We start from the raw sequence: 7,584 nt of genomic DNA, 5'->3' as shown, positions 1-7,584 counted from the left end.
GCATGCATTTGTAAGCAAAAGTACCATAAGGGCACGTGAACGTGGTTTTCTCTTGGTCCTCGGGTGCGATTGGAATTTGAAAGTATCCGAAAAAACCATCAAGAAAACAATAGTAACTATTTCCGGCTAACCTTTCCAACATTTGATCAATGAAAGGTAAGGGAAAGTGATCTTTTCTGGTGGCGTCATTCAATTTTCTATAATCAATACAAACACGCCATCTTGTTGCAGTCCTAGTAGGAATAAGCTCATTTTTTTCATTTGTGTGACAGTCATGCTACCCTTCTTAGGTACGCATTGAACTGGGCTTATCCATGGACTATCAGAGATTGGATAAATTAAACCTGCATCGAACAGTTTAATAATTTCTTTCTTCACAACATCTTGCATATTAGGATTTAGTCTTCGTTGGCGTTGCACATACGTTTTATGACCTTCTTCCATAAGGATTTTATGTGTGCAATACGAAGGACTTATACCTTTAATATCATGAATCTTCCATGCAATAGCTGGTTTATGAGCTTTTAGCACAGAAATGAGTTGAGATTTTTCATTTTCAATAAGAGAAGACGATATTATTACAGGTAATTCAGATTCACCATGTAAATAAGCATATTCCAAATGGTTTGGAAGTGGCTTTAATTCTAATGTCGGTGGTTCTTCTATTGATGATTTATATCGATATATGTCTTCCTCTTTTAGCATTTGAATTTCTTCTGTTGTTGGTTCATATCCATTAGCCATAAGTGCAGCTAACATTTCAGCTTCATCAATTGTTTCAGTTCCTTCTCCTAAAGAACATTCTCCTGTTCCTTGTAATTCTGGAAATTCTTGTAACAATTCTGCATGTGAATCTAAAGTTTGAATATAATAACATGTATCATCTGCAGATTACGGTTGTTGCATGGCTCTATCAACAGAAAAGGTAACACTTTCGTCCTCTATACTTAGGGTCAGTTTCTTACAAAACACGTCTATTATTGCTTTAGCCGTGTTTAAGAATGGTCTTCCTAATATGAGAGGAACTCGAGAATCTTCTTCCATGTCCAGAATAACAAAATCTACTGGAAATACTAAAGTACCAACTTTAACTAGCATGTTCTCCATTATCCCTCTAGGATATTTTACTGATCGATCGGCTAGTTGTATGCTTATTCGTGTTGGTTTTAACTCTCTGAGGTCTAGTTTAGCGTATAATGAATACGGTATTAAATTTATACTAGCACCTAAGTCTGCCAATGATTCTATTGAACTAAGACTACCCAGAAAACATGGAATTGTGAAACTTCCTGGATCTGATAATTTTTCTGGTATCTTATTCAACAGCACTGCAGAATAATTAGCATTCATAGTAACAGCCAAAAGTTCTTCCATTTTCTTTCTATTTGTGATTAGATCTTTCAAGAATTTGGCATATCTTGGCATTCCTGAAATCACATTAATGAAAGGAAGATTGACATTTATTTGTTTAAACATATCCAAGAATTTGGATTGCTCTTCTTCAAGTCTTTCTTTTCTCATTTTACTCGGGTAAGGAAGTGGTGGTTGATATGGTTTAACATAAGGGCTTAGCTTTAACTGTATTATCTTCATTAACCTTTTCAACTACCGGTTCTGTTTCCTTATCTTGCTCAGGTTGTTGTTCTTGTGGAGTAGGAATAGAGTCATCAGAAACTACCAGTGTTGTAAATCTCCCGAGATCTCCCCGAGATCTCCCCCGAGATCTCGTTTTTAGAAGGCAACCGAGACGAGGTGTTCATCTCCCGAGATTTCTCTGTCAACGGGGTCAAACTTAGTCAAAGCCACGATTTCTCAGATTTTCTTGCTAATTTATAAGATTTTCTTGTAAAATTCGTAATTTCTAAGATTTTCTCGCTCATTTCTCGGATATTTTTGTAAAATCTCATAAAAATGTTTTTAAATATACATATATTTATGTTTTTAAGTATATTTTTATTAAAAAAACTATAAAGTCAACGTAAATCAACGTTCGAGATCTCCCCGAGATTATTCCGAGATGCCGAGATCTCCCTAAAAAAGTCCAAACGAGATCTCCCCGAGATCCGAATTCTTCAACCTTGGAAATTACAGGTATTTCAGGTGGTTTAAGTGTAATACAACTTCTTGTGGTAATAGCTTTAGCTGTTTCATTCCGGGGGTTAGCATTTGTATCGCTAGGTAGACTTCCCGGTTTTCTTTCACCTATCAACCTTGCTAGGTTGCTTACTTCTTGTTCCAGATTTTGAATATAAGCTTGTTGATTTCTAAATGCTTGAGCATTTTGTTCATTGGTTTATTTCTGAGATGTAAAAAATTGAGTTTGAGATTCAACTAGCTTCGACATCATGTATTCTAAATTTGGCTTTTTATCATCGGTTTGTGGTAGTTTATTTGGAAAAATAGGTCTTTGCTGATTGTAAGTATTGTTGGATAATTGTTGATTGCTAGGACCTTGTTAGTTGTTGTATGGAAAATTTCGGTTATAATTCTGATTTTGATTGTAGATTGGTCTTGGCGGTTGATAATTATTTTGATAATTATTTCCAGGACTTTGGTTTATATATGAAACATTCTCTCTTTGTTCCATTGTGTGTTCAATACTGAGACAATCTTTTGTCAAATGTGGTCCTCCACACTGCTCACAACTAATTCGTATTGAGTGAATATCTTTAGTCATCTTTTCCATTCGTCTCTCGACAGCATCTATCTTTGCGGAAATGGAATCAAAGTCATGGCTAGACTATTTGATAAGTGGGAAACAGTGTTATCAATAATTTTGTAAGCTTCAGTTGCGGTTTGCTTCATAATGGAACCACCAGCTGCTATATCGATATCTTTTCGTGTAGTGATGTCGCATCCTTGGTAAAATATTTGTACTATTTGATAAGTGTCTAAACCATGTTGCGGACATCCTCTTAACAACTTTCCAAATCTTGTCCACTCTTCATATAGAGTTTCATTTGGCTTTTGTGTGAACGTAACAATTTCTCCTTGAAGTCTTACGGGTTTAGATGCCGGAAAAAATTGTTTAAGAAAATTTTCAACTAAGACATCCCATGTATCAATCGCCCCTTCAGGTAACGATTCTAACCAATCTTTGGCTTCTCCCTTTAAAGTCCAGGGAAATAACATGAGATGGATCTGTTCATCCTCCACTTCTCAGGTTTTAAATAGAGTACAGATCCTATTAAAGGTACGAAGATGTTCATTTGGATCTTCCTTCGGCGCACCACTAAATTGGAATTGATTTGTTACCATGTGTAGGATTTGTCCTTTGATTTCATAATCTGACGCATTAATGTCTGGTTGAGTAATTGCGTGACCTTGGCCAGTGCGTTTAGCTCTCATTCGGTCTTCCATACTTAGAGGTTCCAGATTTTTTATGATTGAAATTGTTGAATCTGAATCACTAGAGGATTCTAACTTAATGGTTTCTTCCTCAACAATCTTTGAATGAGTAATTTGTGGTTCAGGAGGAATGATTAGTGGTTCAGGATCTCTGAATTGTTCTTGAATATCCTCCGGGTTCTCAATTGTGAGGTCGGGTTCAAAAAATGGATTATCGGAAATTTGAATTGGAGTACTTGGTCGACTAGATGACGATTCTAAAGAAAAATCAACGGTGATAATATTGGCTAGATGTCTTGATCGAGTTACAGGTGGTGAACGTATGAAAGGTGGTGAACGTTTTTCTCGGTGCATTCACAGAATATCCTACTAGTTATAAAAATAAAAATTATATAAGTTATCAAATTAATAGACTTTTCTGATCTTGCTCACGTTTCGAATAGCCAATAGATGCAGCAGGTAGCCAGGACCCTTTAAATCGGAAGCCCACAACTCGCCACTAACAAATCCAACTATTACTACGAACCAGAAAATTTTAGATGTCTATCAATTTAACCACTTAAAATAATTTTTCGGCGAAATTTAAAGAAATTTTAGAGAAGAAATAGAAAATTCTATGTCCTAAAAACTAGAGCGTCGAGAAATAAGAAAGAAAAAGAGCGCGTCGAAAAACGTCGAAAAATAAAAGGTCAAAAAATAAAAGGTCGAAAAATAAGCGTCGAAAAATAACAAAATGCAGCGTCAAAACTTAAAAGTCTAAAAACTAAAATTTAAAACTTACTTCTAAAGGTACTAAAGATTAAAAGGAATTCTATATCCAAAACGGCAATAACTTAAAAAGTACTAAAATCTTAAAACGACGTCGTAAAATTCTAAAGCATCTAAATCTTAGTCTAAAGAAAAAGCACTTAAGGGATTTTACGGCAAAGTCTAAAAATCTAGAAATATAAAATAACTACGGCAAAATACTAAGTTAAAAACTAATTACGAACGATAAAAATACAAATATTATGAATTAAACGATTAAAAAGATGCAAATATAAAAATAAAAGTTAAAGTTATAAAAGTACAAAAATTTTTTTTTATAAAAAATATTATTTTTATATTATTATTTTATAAAAGTATTAATTTTAAAATTAATTAAAACTATAATAAACTTAATATTACAATTTAAATAATAAAATTAAGACTAATATTAAACATTAACTAATTAAACCCTAATTAGGGTTAGTTAATTATAATAATTAATAATATTCCGTAATTAATGCAGTACCAGGTCAAACCTGGCGTGTCAGAAGGGACCATGTGGTCGCATGGGTTTTAAGGCTTGGGCTCATGCGATCGGATACCAGGCCAGAAAGTTGGGCTGCTATAGTGATCGGCCCGATTACTTTTTACTATTATTTTTTTTTGTTTTATATTTTTGTAAAATATTTATATAAAACTTATAAATAAATAAAAATTTACTGATTATTTTTTTATAACTTTTCACAATAAATAGAAATATAAAATTTTTAAATTTAACTAAACTTAAAAATATATATATATATATTTTTCTTTTTCTTTTATATTTTTAATTGTATTATATTAAACGTATTTTTATAAAAATGAAATAGTTATATTTTTATTGCGAAATACTATTAAATATGATACAATTTTACACAAGTTATTTATTTATTTATAGAGTGGATATACCTAAACCTTGCTACAACACTTATAGGTAGTGTACCTAATCGTACAGTAGTGTAGTTTTTAGTAACTCCGGTTCGTCCACAGGGAACTAGCCAAGTTTAACGCTATATTTTTTTACAACTATATTTGTGTATATATATATATATATATATATATAAGTAGTATTATTATTATTATAAAAAGAGGGTTTTTACCGTTTAATGACCGGTTTGTCAATTTTATGTCTTAAGTCGCAGTTAAAACCTAATGTAAACTATTAAAAATAAATATAACTTAATTTAAAGTGTAAAATAAATGACAATAATTAAAGTACGATAAATTAAAGTGTAATAAATAAAATATCGGTAAATAAAATTGCGATAATTAAAAAGTACGATAATTAAAATGACAGTAAATAAAAGTGCGATGAAATATGAAATAAAGGAATTATGCTTATTTAAACTTCCGTAATCATGATGTTCGACGTGTTGATTTTAGTTTATTACCATGTGTTAATTGTCCTTTGTCCTGGATTATTCGATATGTCCATACGGTTTTGTCCATAATAGTCCATCAGTCATAAATATAAAGTGCGAGAGTCTTCGTCAAATTATCCTTATACCCGAAGTCAAATATTCCAACTAATTAGGGATTCGAATTGTAACAAGGTCTTAATACTTTGTTTAATGAATACACCAGGTTATCGACTGCGTGTAATCCAAGGTTTTATTACTTTGTTAACAATTACACCAATTACCCTTGTATGTAATTCACCCCTGTTTCAACGAGTCTATTGATTATTAATCCATTCTCGTGTCCGGTCAAATGAACAATTATTGGTATTTATAGATATCCCGCCTACCGTACCCGATTAAGCGTATGTGGTTATATATAACTACGTCAAATTATAAGTCTATATATTAAATTAACGAGGAATCATTTAGTTAATATAAAGCCCATTAATAGCCCATAGTCTAATTTCCACAAGTGTCGTTCTTTTATCCAAACCCCAATTATGGTCCAAAGCCTAATTACCCCGTCTTTAATATTTAGCCCAACATCACGATTATTTCGGCTTAAATAAGCATAATAATAACTTAGCTACGAGACATTAATTTAAAAAGGTTGAACATAACTTATAATGATTAATAATAGCGTAGCGTTACACGGACAGAATTTCGACTTACACACTTACAACATTCGCTAACATACCCTTATTATTATTAATCTTAAATTAAAATTATAAATTATAAATTATAATTATATATATATATATATATATATATATATATATATATATATATATATATATCGTGAGAGAGAGAGAGAGAGATTGAATTAGGATGTGTGATATTCGGTCAAAAACTGCGAAATTTATAGATGTGGCCAGACTTTTGGGGCCATGCGATCGCATGGGCTTCCTTTGCATTTGCCATGCGATCGCATGGAGTCTAGGGATATCTCACATAACTTTGTTTTCTTGTTTGCCTACGGTTTTAATATATAATATATATATATATATATATATATATATATATATATATATATATAATTTTAAGAATTAATTATATATTATATTATATTCATGTGCATAGTTGACTTGTAATTTTTAGTCCGTTGCGTCGCGCGTTGAGAGTTGACTCTGGTCCCGGTTCCGGATTTTCGAACGTCCTTGCGTACAATTTAATATCTTGTACTTTGCGTTTTGCGGCTTGTACTCTTGTAACTTTTAGACGTTTCTCATCAATAATTTGAACCACTTTGATTGTACTTTGTACTTTTTAGGTTTTTGGTCGTTTGCGTCTTTAAATCGTCGAATCTGTCTTTTGTCTTCACCTTTTATTATTTAAACGAATATCACTTGTAAATAGAACAATTGCAACTAAAAGCTTATCTTTCTTGAGGGATAATGCTTATGAAATATATGTTCGTTTTTAGCATTATCAGCTAACTTAATGATTTAAAACCTGAAAATACGATGAACACCGTAAAACCGGACATACGCCGTCGTAGTGAAACCGGGGGCTGTTCTGGGTTAGAAAAATAAAAACTATCTTAATCTTTGAATTGGAAGTTTATTTTCTGGAAAAATGATATTTCATATGAACATGATACTATATCCAAAAATCATGGTTAAACTTCAAGTGGAAGTATGTTTTTCAAAATGGTCATCAAGATGTCGTTCTTTCGACGGAAATGACTACCTCTTTAGTAAATGACTTGTAACCTGTATTTTCGACTATAAACTTATACTTTTTATGTTTAGTTTCATAAATTACAGTTCATTATGAAACCTTAGCAACTTGAATCACTCAAAACGGATTTAAAACGAAGAAATTATGGGTAAAACAAAATTGAAAAATTTTACTTGTTGTAGCTACGAAAATTTTACAACAAATATACACTAATCATATCCTAGCTAACTTATATTATATTATTCATGTATTCTAACATATATTATTTAATCTTGGGATACCATAGACACCTATACAATGTTTTGACATATCATATCGACCCATCTATATATATTATTTGGAACAACCATAGACACTCTATGTGCTGTAA

Source organism: Rutidosis leptorrhynchoides, chromosome 10, assembly GCF_046630445.1.
Source record: "Rutidosis leptorrhynchoides isolate AG116_Rl617_1_P2 chromosome 10, CSIRO_AGI_Rlap_v1, whole genome shotgun sequence".
NCBI lineage: Eukaryota > Viridiplantae > Streptophyta > Magnoliopsida > Asterales > Asteraceae > Rutidosis > Rutidosis leptorrhynchoides.
This window is presented reverse-complemented; position numbering follows the sequence as displayed.